We start from the raw sequence: 14,777 nt of genomic DNA on the forward strand, positions 1-14,777 counted from the left end.
TGATTATTTCACAAGGAAAAATGACAAATGGCAGGAGGGAATGACACGGTCAGCAGGTTCTATTAGAGAAATGATAGTGTTGCTCGTGGTTTGTTAAAAGGTCCAGTTTAGATACTTTATAGGTTTACATCCATCATCGTCTAATGACCTATTTGATGAAAAACACGCGCTCGGGTGACAACGGCCCTGTGCAGCCAACTTCGCTTTGTAATTGCTCCCATATTAAATATAGATTTTTGTTTTGATATCTTGTGAGAATTCCTTTCTGTGGGTCAAAATTGTGATAGAAGACATGGATGCAATGGCAAAAGCACAGGAGGGAGAAAAACTGGAGGGAAAATGGAAAAATTGGTGGCCTAGAGGTGTGGACAGGCTCTAAGGGGTAGCATTCAGATCTGTTATAAGTATTAAAATAATACCCCACCCCAGGGTAAGTAGGTATTATTGAAAGAAAATGCACTTAAAGTCTCAAAAATAAAAAGGACACATCTTGTTAAAGTAGCGTTTTATTGTTCTGGTTGAATATAACACATTTTAACACAGTTTCAGGATGTCAACAGACATACGTCAAATTTTTGGAGAAAAGAATGAAAATGTAACTCTTCTGTAAAAATACTGAATTACAAGTAGAGATACTGCATTTAATATGATACCTAAAAAGTGTGCAAGCATTTGTGGGGTAAGGAAGTATTAATCACTATAACCTGTCCACCCTGTATCCCTCTTGCACTTTTAACTGGACACTCCTGTCGGCACAAGCCATTAAACCATCGAAGGCCACACTGAGATTGCTTTAGATTTAAGTATTGCATTTAACTTGTAAAGGAATTGGTGGCCCTCCATTGACCCGGCAAGCTTTAATTGGGATTGTGCGAGTATTGATTGTAAGTGGCCGGGCGAATCTTGAATTACAGCCTGATTAGCTTTTAGTCGGCCCTTTGCATCAGCCTGTCGAAGAGCTCAATGTCATTCAGGTTGGAACACTTCAGTAGACACTTGACTACAGGGAATCTGGTTACTTCCTGTGTAAACAGGAAACAACATGTATTTAAGGAGGGGAATGACAGATCTTCTGGCAAATGTACTTTAGTCTCGCTGTCATTTTCCCTCTTTGTATGGTCACTTTGAGAAACATCATTACTGAGCATGCACCTTTTAGATAGGCATATAAGAAGTGCATTCTCTTTTATATCTCTCCTGTCCTGATTGTATCCACATTTTATCCCATTTTTCTCTTCCTTTATTGTTTCTCAGCAGAGATGATGACCTCTGTAAGGTTTGGATGGGAACAGTCACAGGAGTGATGTACCTTTTTTTCTCTATTATGAGCAGCATCGTCCGAGCCCTCCAGGCACCCAGCCTCAATATCCAGCATCTGTACCTCCAGAAACTCTGCCGTGGATCGTCAGATTTTACCCAGCCTGCCTGTATGTGTCATTACAAGTCGGTAATCTGGAGAGGGCAACAGAAAAAGTTCTCATCAGTGTCAGTCTGAGATATAGATATGGGCCGGGTAACAAATGGCCAAATGCACAGGCAGCAGAGCAGACCATCAATAAAGCAATTTCTTGTGTCATAACAGCCACGCTTTTCCTAAAGCCAACCTTTCAAAACTTTTCCCTCTGCAAATCGCTGCAGCCCCACCATTAGAGTCCTGCCTTGTGAATTTAATGGATTCCGTACAAATAATATTCCACCATAATGGAAAAGGTTGAAGTCACTGAAGACAGATGAAGTCATAAACACGTATAATTGAGAATCAAAGACCGATAAATTTTAAACTGCTATCCATTTTCTCTTTTTAGATGATGATCTATGTCAGCACGGCTCCTGGAAAATGGAAGAGATTATGGGGGAAAATTATAACAATAAATTTTCTAAACATACACCTTGATTATGCTTCGATTTTTTGGAGGGGTAGAGGGCAAGGGAGGGGGGTTAGAAAGAAAGCTGGGATTGCTGAAAGCTTGCTGGCTAAATGGCACCATAAAAAAGGTTCCCTGCTCTTTGCCTGCAGAGCGTAGGCATGCCTGGAGGTGTGATTTTCCCCCCTCTAAATGGGGGAAATGAATTGTGTAATTTATTGCAAACGTGCACACAGTGAGATTAGATCAGCATATCCCATCAAAGGAACAACAATCAATCAGCCTCTAGTTAACAGCTTGAAACACATAAACCAGGGCACCTAATGGCTTTCCAATTTAACAGATTGATAGACTTATCCGGTCCTAAGGGATGAATTAAGAAAACCGGGTACTTTCACACAGGCATTGGCACTTTTGACAGGACCTTTTACCCCCCTCTAGCTTTTTTTTTTTTACCATCTTTACTCTTGAATATAGAGATAAGGTTAAGTTGAAAATAAAGAGAAATTCAGTTTTCATGGTTTTGTTTTTTCTTCTCTTTCCTGTTTCAGAAAGCACTCCACAGCTGATTTGTTATTCAGATGAGGCGGGAGTGGAAGTGTGTCAGATGTGGAGAATGGGCTCATTTTAATGACCTGATTATCGCGGGTCATTTGGAACTGTGAAATCAAGGGAGCTATTCAAAGCCACTTAACAATATCTAAATGTGACCCGGGCGACCCATTCAACCAAAATGTAGTTAAAGAAAAAGAGGAACTTGTTTGTTTCATGTGTTATTAATCACATAATTCATTCATGAAAATGCATTAGCACAAACAAATAAAGGAATAGTTTGATATTTTGGTAAATACAGTTATTCTCATAATTGCCAATATACCACTTGTGTATTTACGGTAGAGATGTAGCTTGTGCCAGCAGCAAGGAGGCTTAGATTAGCATAAAGACATGAAGCTGGGGCTTATTGCTTGCATGCTTCTATCCAAAACTTCAAAAAATGTGCAATTGAAATAGTATATATTGTATATTTACTTTGTGCAAAAACAAATATTCAAATTGGATTTTATGTGGATGCAATAGACTTTTGTCAGCTGCTTTATGCTATGCTATGCTATGCTACATTTCTACTGGCTTAAGCTACATATTTACTGTACAGAAAAATGAGTGGTATCAATTTTCTCATTTGACCCTAGGCAATAAAATAAAAAAGCATATTTACCGAAATGTTTGAAATGCTTCATAAGTACAGGTTTTTTGGTCTGCTGTATGCAACATTTGTTTACATGAAGTTTGCCAGATCATTGTCAATTCTGTATACCATGTACTGTAACCTGACATAAATGAATAAGGAGTGTTTGGTATATGCACAAATTCATCTTTAACACCACATTTTTTAAACTAAACTGATTTTACTGAATCCTGATTCCCAGGGAAGAAATCAGTAGGTTTTAGTAGTGGAGCTCCTCTTACTGGTGACTGAGAGCAGCGTAACCAGCTCAGCCTGGTTAAACCCTTACTGAATTATGGTGTGATAACTTAAACGCTGGGACAGCGACAGGGTACTGTTTACTCTGACTCTGGGCTGCAGAGACTTAAAAGTCGCTCAGCACCACACCAAGGAAAGGTTCAGAAAGTCTAACTCTAAGAAAATGTTCAACAACATCCAGGCAAAACCCAAACAGGCTTCATAAGCAGATACAACTTGAACAGAAGGTAAAAAAGGACGTTAACGAGGTAATCCTGTACTGTGAAATGGTAATTATCAACCTAGTAAGTAATATCTGTATGATAATTATGAACGTCCATAGACTGTTCACTACTTTGTTGTCGTGTGTGTGAATGCAGTGTTTGAATCAGTTCTCTCACAGGTTACCTTTACAGTTTGAACTCAATGTAACATCCTACTGAAGACTGAAGCGCATCTGAACAATGGTGTCTGAATCTTAATTTTTTTATCTGAAATTAAAGAAATCATTTAAATCAAAGGATGTGAAATTGCCGGCCTTGCAGAAAGAAATTCAAACATTCTTGGAAGGTTAACCGACTATACTGTCCTCTTAAGAGCTTGGCTACAAACCCAGAGCTTTGACCCAGGACACTAGTGTAATGCACACTCGGTGTCACCATATTATCTTGTCTACATCCACATCGACAGCTGATCTATCTGCGTCACTGCATAATTAAAGGAGCTGTTGTTATCAAGGATGTGACCCTGAAGGGATGAGAAAGTGTTACCTTAGAACCCCAAGAGCAGATCAGAGGAACTAAATCGAGTGGGAACCAGACGGGGTGCATCCACGGGCAGCAGACAGTCTCTGAAGCGGGTGGCCCATATCGTATGTGACTGATGTGTGCGCTCCACTTTAATGTGACAGAACTCCACATTAAAAAGGGAACCAGATCTTCTCGCCTGAATAAAGCATGGGAAGGTCTGAGGTCAATTTTTTGTCCCGGCTCCCACACTTCAGGAAATGGATTGAGATTCAGCTCATGGGTTAGAAATGGGACAAAATTGATTTCTGATAGATCAATAGATTGGCTAATGAATACGAGTCACATTACTTACCAATCAAAACTAATAGCACTTTAGCCGTTTCTGCTTTTCCATTGGCTATCGCAGAAACCCTGCAGCTATCTGATTTAGAGTGTTCAAAATAATCCAGAATTGAAGAAGACAACCGAGGAAATCCCCTCAAAACAGAACAGGAACAAGACAATTTAACTCAACCCTGAACAGAAATGGTATGTTTCCTACTTGACACTAATACTTGGATCCTCCCTGTGGACGCAACTGCGCTGACCCTCTTGTTTGGTCTGCGAGTGTAACAAAGAGCACATGATCACAAAGAGTGCCCAAACATGATTGCTCCCCTCTTCATGACGGACAGTAATTGGTGTTTGTTTGCTCTCGTTTCTCCCTCTCGTGTCGCAGGGTGGTAAAGAGCGCTATTACTGTCAGCTGATTAGTATGCCTCTTACAGCAGCTGTCAGGACTGCCTAATTAGAGGAAACTTGAGCAGAGTGACAAGAGAGGCACACACATACATACATACACACACACACACACACACACACACATACAGACAAAGACATACATATGTTATTCGTAGAGTGTGAAGAACTAGTCTCATTACCTCTGCCAAGAAGGTTATGTTTTGGTTCCTTTCTTTTGTTAGTTTGTCTATTTTATCAGCAGGATTACAGAAAAAACAGCCCAATTTAGGTTCAAATTGGTGGAAGGTAACGGATTTTGAAGCCAATGTGAAGAAGAAGTGGATACAAGTCTAATTGCTCACTTTAGGTAACATTTGGCCTTGGCAGAAGTCTGTTCCCTCCAAACTTATCCTGTTAAGTGTTAGAGGCACATTTAACAGAAAGGATTATTATGCACAGAGCAGAAATAGACTGAACTAATATCTGTTCCATTGTCCTTCTTGATAAAACAATGTAGTGAGATTTTTTTATTCCTACAGTCGAAAATCTGAAACAATATATTCTTTAGCAATCCACAGATGAAATAAACACAATTCTAGACAGCCTTTTCAAAAAGGAACACTATAATTCAGTTCAGACTACCCTGTTCTGAACATCATCATTACCAATTATATTTTTACACTCAGTCCAGAACAAATGTCTCAGGAGGTACATGATGGAATTTGTTTCTGTAATCCATTTAAGAGCCTTACTTGACCATTTTTAAGAGCATATTCAAGTCAAAACAACTTTTATTCCTATGCTTGCAAGTAGGAGTAGCGGCTATTCACTTAAGCTTAAAACAGGTCGATAAATAGGGGCCCTATCTGGACAGAATATGAATAGAACATATATGGTACAGTATGTATCGAACCGGGAAGCTAAATCAAATGCTATCCAAACATAATATTAAATACAATTCGTCTGAGTGATATCATCATTTTCCTGCTGTTTAAGTAAAAATAAGAAACATACGAGGCACCAGCATCATTTCCTAATGGATCTGCTGGTAATACATCAAGCATTCACACCGGGCCCTGACAACTCTATATTCCACACATCTTAATGCACCCCAAGGTCCTCAGGGCACCAGGGAAAATTAACCATTTAATAGCAATAAATAACAGATTCTGACTCAAGGGGACTTCAAATCAGACACACACACACACACACACACACACACAACACACAGACACACAGACACACACACACACACACACACACACACACACACACACACACACACACACACACACACACACACACACACACACACACACACACACACACTATAATTAACATAGCTGAATTAACACCAAACAGCCAAATCAAATGGACTTGTTTTATGAATGAAATATGTAGCATGTATTATTTCCCCAATTACACAGCTAGAAAAACTAATCTCCTCCTCAAACATTCAACTTTGTTCAGGCGGAATTAAAAAGCATTTCAATCAGAGAATGATAACGACCTATGATGATATACCAGGCCTACCTTCATGGTGGAATCTCATTTTTGACTTTTGAAACCCTAGCATCAATTTGAGCTACTTTAGTATTCCTATTTAAAAGTACCCTTTACTTATTTTCCAAAACATTTCAGAGAGAAGGTTATATTTGTTATTACTTAAATGTGAACAGCTTCACTATTTCATAAATAAAAAGAAGTATAAGATATAGATTAAACTACATAAACAGTATAGAATAGATCAAGTTAGATTTAGCTCAACAGTCAACAGCAATACAATCCGTAATATTATTCAGATTATTCTAGTATGAAAATCACAGCAGTTATTTACTTTAGGGTATATATAGCAAGTACGCTGGATTTGAAAAAAACACATTGTTATGTTAGAAACGGGTCTGAATACTTCCTTCACTGGTTTTCCAAGAGGGATTTGGATCCCTACGAAAATGATTCTTCACTTTTCAAGTCTTTGTAAATCCTGCGGGGTTGTTACATCCCGGAATTTTCTTTTCTGTCAATGGCATTCCTATTCTAATACCTTCACTGCTTTCTCCTCTTTTCCCTCTCCGATGACATATACTGTTACGGTGTTGGTCAAAATGGAGCATTGATTATTTGTAAAAACATAAGTGCAAATCAAATCAACATTGCACAGAAACAGATGAGAGCTGCCTACCGGTGCACACGCAGGAAAAGGGGCAGTTATTGACCAATTGATCTGATGTAAGGAAGGGGCATTCTTTTTCCTGCAGCGGCAAGACCTCCACTGTAAGGCTAGCAATCACTCCCCCACCTTTCCTCCAACTACAACTACCTCTAACACCCAAATGTGTCCTCAATCTCCACTCGAACGGGCCCAGGTATGCAACTTTTCCGTTAGCACCGTTATGTATTTGGCTTTCTATTTCACTTTAATAGGAGAGAAATTGGCAACATATTCTTTTACAGCCCCCTGGCACCATTAGAAAGCCTGCTGTCATTTGGATTATTTATGAAAAACTATTTCATGCTTACTTACATTTGCCGCTTATTTTCCCCCAGTGTGACCTGCAGCAGATTTAGTTCCATTTCCAAAGCCTTAAAGCCAATTCTTTATATCTGCAGGTCAGCCTTCTCGATTGAGTCGAGATTGAAATACCAGTGTGTAGTGGGAAAGGTATGGCAAGAGGAAACCAAAGGTATTTTATTGTGGTGAGGGTTACAGTAAAGAGAAAAGGGAGGGGAAGCAGAAAGAGGGGAAACGATCGAAGGGTGAAGGCAGAGGAGGTGATTTTTAGGTGGATGTAGAATGGAGACACCTGCAGAATAAAGAGGCAATGCAAAGGCAGCAACAAAAGTTGAGGAATGAATGGGCAACAAACATCCAGCTGCTCCTCAGCAGCAAAGACAACAAAGACCGGCCAAGAACTGAGTCAGCAAATAGGCGTTGAAAGTAAAAACAGAGAAGACATAAAAAAAGAAAGCGGTCTTAAATCCGCAAGATTTTATATTACATCCAAAAACATGTCAAATGCCGTTGCCTGAAAGGTGTTTTACAAGGTGTACAATGATATACTTTGCTGGGGGTTTTGTTTGTGATTTTTTTCTCCCACTGTGTTTCTGGAATCTATACTCATATTCTTGTCTGTACAAGAAAATTGGCAATCTTTGTCTTTCAACACATCAAATAAATCAAAATAAACTTCCCCACTAAGGAGCTCGACAGGCCAGGACAAAGCAGTCACACTCCCCTTTGCAGCATGCATCTATACTCATAATCCCATACAGTAAGAGATGGGGTCTTTCACTCCCCATTACACACACACACACACACACACACACACACACACACACACACACACACACACACACACACACACACACACACACACACACACACACACACACACACACACACACACACACACACACACACACACACACACACACACACACACACACACACACACACACACACACACACACACACACACACACACACACACACACACACACACACACACACACTTTTGATCTGGGTTTGGCCTGGGCTTTATACAGTGACCCTAATAAACAACGGCGTGGCCAGGCAGGTTTGTCACTGTCACAGGTAAATGATGTAATTAATGAGTGTGTAGCGGAGTGAATGGGAGCCAGGGTGTTAGCTTTTAAACACCTCTCCAGCTGACTGGGTTTGGGGAGGCCCAGCTGGACAGAGCCAGCGGATCGATAGAGGGTCAGGGGTCAGTCAACCCTCCCATTATGGCCCCGGTTGCTCCCATCATCGTCTGGCTAACGATGCCTGCAGGAGGGCTAGAGATGGAGCCGCTTCAAACTGAGGCTGCTGTGTTTCTGTGGCTGAAGGCTGGAACTCATTTCTATGTTTGTCACTATCCTATTGTTAATGTGCATATATTAGCATATGAGGGAGTCCCCACCCTGCTTTACTGTGGTTGGAGACTCTCCATGCTCTGGTATTTAATAATGTTGTTCCCTTGATCGAATCACAGTGGAAATAATACGCATTTGTTTGCTTTTAAATCAGAATATAGGCCCTGCACTGCTGTCAGGACGGAACAATTTTCTCTGGCTCCAAGTGCAGTTGGCTTTATATCAGGAATTTCAGAAGAGAAAAGAGAATATGGCACACATTCAAAGATTTCAATATGAATCAGTTTCTGAATAAATGGATTGGGATCTAAACCAGGTATTGTTTTGACTTTCAGTAGAAAAAATTATGTATTAGAAATAAAAATAAATATATTAATTATGTTCAATTGTTTGTTTGTTATGATTTTTTAATTGGCACCTTTTTTAAATATCCATCATAAAACTTCTACACATCAACAGAATCTTTAGTCACGGACTCTTGTTGATACGTCCAAACAGAACAGCAGGGCAGCAAGTGCTTCTGGTCTTTGTGGTTTAATTATTAACTGTGCGTCTATTGACATGCTTTTTGTTTGGACAAACCAAACACGATTGATGTATTTTGATAATAGAGAATTTGACACCTTAAAATGTATTTTGATATTTCAGTCGTGGATGTAACTCTTAGTACGTTTACACTCAAATCATTGAAACCTTTTTAAACCTCATTAATCTAAAACTCAGTCGCAACACCATCCATTTCCGTCTCTTAGACTCAATAGTCATTCCAGCGGATCCATACAGAGATCAAAATGAAACGGCTAATTTTAATTGGTCTCACATTTCTTGGATCTGTGAGTTTTTCATCCCGTAGGTGGCCCGAGGAATACAGCGAGCCATTTTGTTCATGTTGTTGCTAATCATTAATATCACAGCAGGGGAACATGGGAAATCGTTCCCGGCCAGATTGGGTTGGATCAATACCCTTAAAAAGGGCAGTTGCCTAATCTAAAACTTCCCTCAAATTAGCAGAACTGTCCAATTCAGACCGCTCTTTACCCAGACTCAACAGCCACTCCAGCAGATCCATACAGAGATCAAAACTCAACAGCTAATTTAGAGTGTGCTAGAGTTGTTAGTGCTGTGAGCTCCCCGAGGAATACTGGGACCAGTTTTGTTCCCGATGTTGATACATTATTAATATTACAGCAGGGGAGCAAACTGTTCCTGGCCAGATTGAGTTTGATCAATACCCTCAAAAGGCAAAGGAGTCTCGTTAATCTAAAACTTAACAAGACTGTCCAGTTCAGGCCCGTCTTTACTCCATATCAAAACAGCTATTTTAGCAAGTTTTGAAACCTGTGAGCTCTCCAAGAAATACTGAGACCAGTTCTATTTGTGATATTGATACATGAGGTTTATTTTAGGGATAAAATATATATTTCCTTTTTTTTAAATCACTATGAACATGATTTAGCTTGGTCAAAAAACAACTATTCAGTACCTTTTCTAAATATTTGTATGCACATGAAGGAGTTGAAAAATTAGGAGGTGTGTTATTTACAATAACACCCAATCACCCAAATACACAATACATTATTTGTAAACTGTTGACATGAGATATAAAAATGCATTCCAACCAGATATGGAAAGTAAATACAGAAGTTGTTCTGGAGTTTACTTTATTTACTTCACATTTTTGGTGACTTTCAGCCAAAATAAAATGTGAAAAAAAAACAATAAAACATCTAAGCAAAAAATGCCAAACATGCAGGATTTGATGGATGTTTGATGTGCATGTCTTTGCATTTTTATACTGTATTTGCTAAAAAATAACAAATTAAATGTATTTTTTTCCTGCTATTTTCAATATAAAACAATTCATTCATTAAGCTACAAACTAATTGGCAGACTAATCTGTACAAATAATCATCAGATGCATCTCGAAAAACAAACAGGATCTATGTTTTGACTTAGTCAGAACACATGAGAACACGGCTGAAAATATGACCAGTACGAGATGTGAGCAGACATGCGGAGAGTTGATACTCTACCTGTGACCCGTTGGTGTTTAAAGATGTGCCAGTGGACGCACTATATTATCTTCCTATAGACAGGCTAATCCATTATGGGCCCTCTTGCGGTAAGAGTGAAATGCTCGTATTAGGGCAACTGTGCGTTCAGAGGCATCATTCAGGACAATGAGCTATAGCCAGAGAGTGACAAGCTAGAAAAATGTCCCCACTTTTCAGGCTGTACAAATGACGTTTGGCCACGATAACTCACAACTGGACACTTCATTTCGAGTCGGGAGCGAGCTGGCCAGTCAAAAGCTATCATACCATCTTCTTTATTTGTGGCCCGTGGTTTTGGTAGCAAGCCTATCAAATAAATACTGCTAAAATGGCACTTCAGTCAAAAATATTGGCCAATTCTTTGACTGCCGTGACTGGGCCCAGATGGCAACCTGTTTCCAATGGTATAAACCTTTTTAAGAGTCAGGTGGTCGGCCAGCCAGTATCCATAAAGCCCGGCAGCACTATGAGTGTTAGTTTTGGATATATATGCATGTGAATAAGAGTGACCAATGCCGGCAATCCCTCTGAGCCATTCACAAAGCATAATAGTCAAATGAATTGATTACCAATTTATCATTGGGGAATTGCTTGCTTAGAGGAGTAATCACTCACCGATAAAGAAGAAATGGCTATGAATACATTTCAAGGATGACAATCTTTGAGGAGTAATAGTATAATTTGTCACTTGTGACAGTCTATTTGATTGTTCTCGATATTTCAGCATGGTGGAATATTGGACAGAATCATGACGAGTTGTCAGAGCCAAGTTGAGGTGTGTGTGGATGCGTCGAGTGGTGCTTTAATACGGTAATAAGGCAGTCAGAAGAACACTTACACTTCCTAAGGTGACAGCAGCTTTATCGCGCATCGCCTCATAAAGTCCCATCATATCTGTTCACCACTATTATCAAATGGGTGTTTAGCGTGCGTCTGTGTGTCCGTGTGTGGGTGTGTGAAAGCCACAGATAGAGGATGAGTGAACAACCTGTGTTTGTGTGTCTGCCGAGCGTAATGACATGAGAGCACAAAAAGATCAGCCTGAAAAGTGAGTTGATCCTGGCCGGGGGCAGTAACACCACAAAGACTCTGTGCTTCTTGTAAGAAAAATACACCCATCCTCCCACACTGAAGTGAAGCATTTCTCTTTCTCACTGCTATTCCGTCCTAAAGCCCAGACAGCTGTGGTCAAACTTAGGTCAATAAAATATCTGTTTGTCCTTTGAGTTGCCAAATCTATCAAAAGATGAAAGTTTGCTTTAAAGGAGAGATAGAATTCAGCAGGGAGAGAGTATGTCCTTTCTGTGAGGCATGCAGGAAATTAATCAAGGAAATGGGGTTTTTGGTGTGCCTATATCAAATCTAATCTATCCTTTGTGCACATGTAGCCGGCTCCAAGCCTCACCAATCAAGAGCGACACACTGGCTTTATGAAAAGCCACTTGTTCCCTGCATAATTGGGGGGGTCTCATTGCTGAGTTAAATGGGAGGTGGAGGTAGAGGGAGGGGCAGTCTTGTTTGCCCATGTAAAGTGTGATCCAGATAATAGCATTCTCATCAAAGGCGGCAATTACATTCATTACAACGGTGCAAGGCGCGCTTGCAAGGATATTAAGTGGTGAGAGGAAAGAAAAGCTTAATATATACCTCCTTTATCGTATCCCCCACCTCTTGGTTCTTTTTCAAATGCTCCTCGTGGAACAGGAGACCTCAAGAAAGAAACAGTCTCAGTAGGAGAAGAATAAATCTTGTCAAAGTCCCCCTTCACCTTTCTGCCTCCAAGAGGCTCCTGTCTGCCGTTACTATGGCTGCACTTGTCTAGGATTAAAAAGCTTTTCCAGGAGGGTAATCTCTAATGCAGCTTTTACACAGGCCCAACAAATGACACCAAGTCTTTAAAAACTGCTTAAGGCCTTCTCTAAATGAAATTCCAATTTCTTTCAAGAAAGGAGGAGCAAATCAATTGTCTTGTGTGGCGTTAAACCACAAACAGCCTGTAAATCAAGCGGTTAAGAGGAGAAGGGAACCTTTTCATTCAGGCCTTTTAAATGTGAATCAGAGCAAGTGGATAACACTGCAACCTTGTCAAAGACAGGTGTAGTCCCAGAGCCCATTCTCCATGAGCCTGTGTGTATATTCAAACTCGCTCATATTATTTAGATTAGTCTTGTGAAGGTTTTGAGTTCAAGTCAGGCCTTTACAAAATGTTAAGTATATGAGTAATTGTGTCAACATAGACAGAAATGTTGGATTAGGGTGTTTGATTTATACTACAGCTACAGTTGTTCCACACAGCTGAAGTCATTTATATGCAGGTTTCCATCAGTGTGACCACAGCATTATTGGGTGTAAATGCCAGCCTCAGTAAGCCCTATTAGAGTATTACCTGCTCTCAGTCTCATTAATAAATACTCACTGCCCTTTAAAAGAACAGCTTAATATATTGTGCGGTGGATATGCCTTTAATGCAAAATTAAGTTTAACCAATTATTCCCCTTAAGTATATTAAGGCTTAATAAATCTGTCATTCTAAATAAAAGCTTCATCAGTTCTTACTGCATAGTTGGAAATACAACATAATAATATTGTATTAATGATTAATAATAAAATAACATAAAACAAAACTATTGAATCATAAGAGAGCCCAGGGAAGTGTGCACTCTGTCTTTTTAAGCAGACAAATCATAGTGGCTGTGTGTAAATTATTCAACAGGATCTGGCCCTGGTGGAAACCTGAGCATAATTAAATTGCAATAAAATAACATTAGTGTGGACAGGCTGTTAGAAGGGGATGTAATTGGCCGCTCACTGTGGTCATGGTTCAACTGATGGGGTCGACTGTCATGTCTTCCACCGCTCCTGTACATGCTGTTCCCAGGGACTGAAAGCTGACACAGACAGGACACGCTTACTGTACATGGAGCTCTCCATTTCTGTGCAGTGATAGCCAAGATCTGTGTCATCATGATAAGTCAGGGTAAAGAGCTACAGTATGAACAATTTAAGCCTACATGTCTAAGCTTTGAATCCTGTATCATGTGGAGCCTCAAAACAGTGTGTGGCAGAATGGGAAGTACCTGTTTCACCACTGAGACATGTGCGCCATCTAGTGTGCAGATCTGGAAGTGTACACACATGGAGCCAGGCCATAGCAGGGTAGCTACATGCAGGACCAAGTTTACCTGTTGAAAGAATGTAAGAATAGTAAGTTAAAACGGTTTAAATTATCTAAATGGAGACACAAACAGCTCATACACAAGCCCAGTGTGCTAAAAAAGAAATGTAGATAGATAAGTAGATAGATTTTCAACATGACTCATGTTACAGGGTAAAGCACTACCTGGTCTACATTAGTGATGGAATACTAGTGCACTGACAGTAGCAGGTGTAACGCAGTAAAAAGATACCAGAGCTTGGTCGTTTATCATTTTCTCCTCAATGGTTTCCCTACAACTTTGACACAAATGGGGCAATGCGATCTTCACCAAGCGCTTACTGGTAAATTATTGATTATAATAAAACATGAATGAGCCAATAGCTTTTGAAAGTAATGCAATTGTTGTACCTCATTTGCCACTAGTGCATAATTGCAAACTGCATATCTGAAAGTCTGTCATGTCACTGAAGTGAATAGAAATGCTATCAAGTTAACTTCATTAGTTTGTAAGAGAGCAGTGTTTCAAATCAACATGTATTTTTTTAAAAAAGGCCACTGGGTGCAGTTTCAATATTTAAATCGCTATTTAAATATGCTTTCCAAAAAACAAGTAAACAAGAAGTTCCTTCATAAATAAACAACTAACTGTATCTTACCAATTCCTGCTGCCTGCTCCTGCCCGTTTGTAGGACTTCACGACTAGCAACATCGATATCTTCGGACTCCAAACACAGAAACCCTGTAAGTAAGTAAGCTCGCTGTCGATTCATTGTACCTGCTTCACCAACTTGGGATAATAATATGTTGTCGATTTCATACAATATGTTGAACGTTGTCACTGTTTTATGTCAAGCCAAGTAGCAGCGTTACTGGTCGGAACCTTTCTTCGCAGTT

At 39.8% G+C, this 14,777-nt stretch overlaps 1 long non-coding RNA gene across 1 annotated transcript; it reads right to left on the reverse strand.

Moving 5' to 3' along the window:
* Positions 1 to 509: 509 nt before the first annotated feature.
* LOC134859228 (uncharacterized) lies at positions 510 to 14,771 on the reverse strand. The gene is made up of 3 exons (XR_010165060.1): positions 14,540 to 14,771; positions 13,804 to 13,908; positions 510 to 1,452 (listed from the first exon to the last, which is right to left on the reverse strand). It is a non-coding gene; the product is annotated as an uncharacterized LOC134859228 (long non-coding RNA).
* Between the last annotated feature and the right edge of the window lie 6 nt (positions 14,772 to 14,777).

This window comes from Eleginops maclovinus, chromosome 22, assembly GCF_036324505.1.
Source record: "Eleginops maclovinus isolate JMC-PN-2008 ecotype Puerto Natales chromosome 22, JC_Emac_rtc_rv5, whole genome shotgun sequence".
NCBI lineage: Eukaryota > Metazoa > Chordata > Actinopteri > Perciformes > Eleginopidae > Eleginops > Eleginops maclovinus.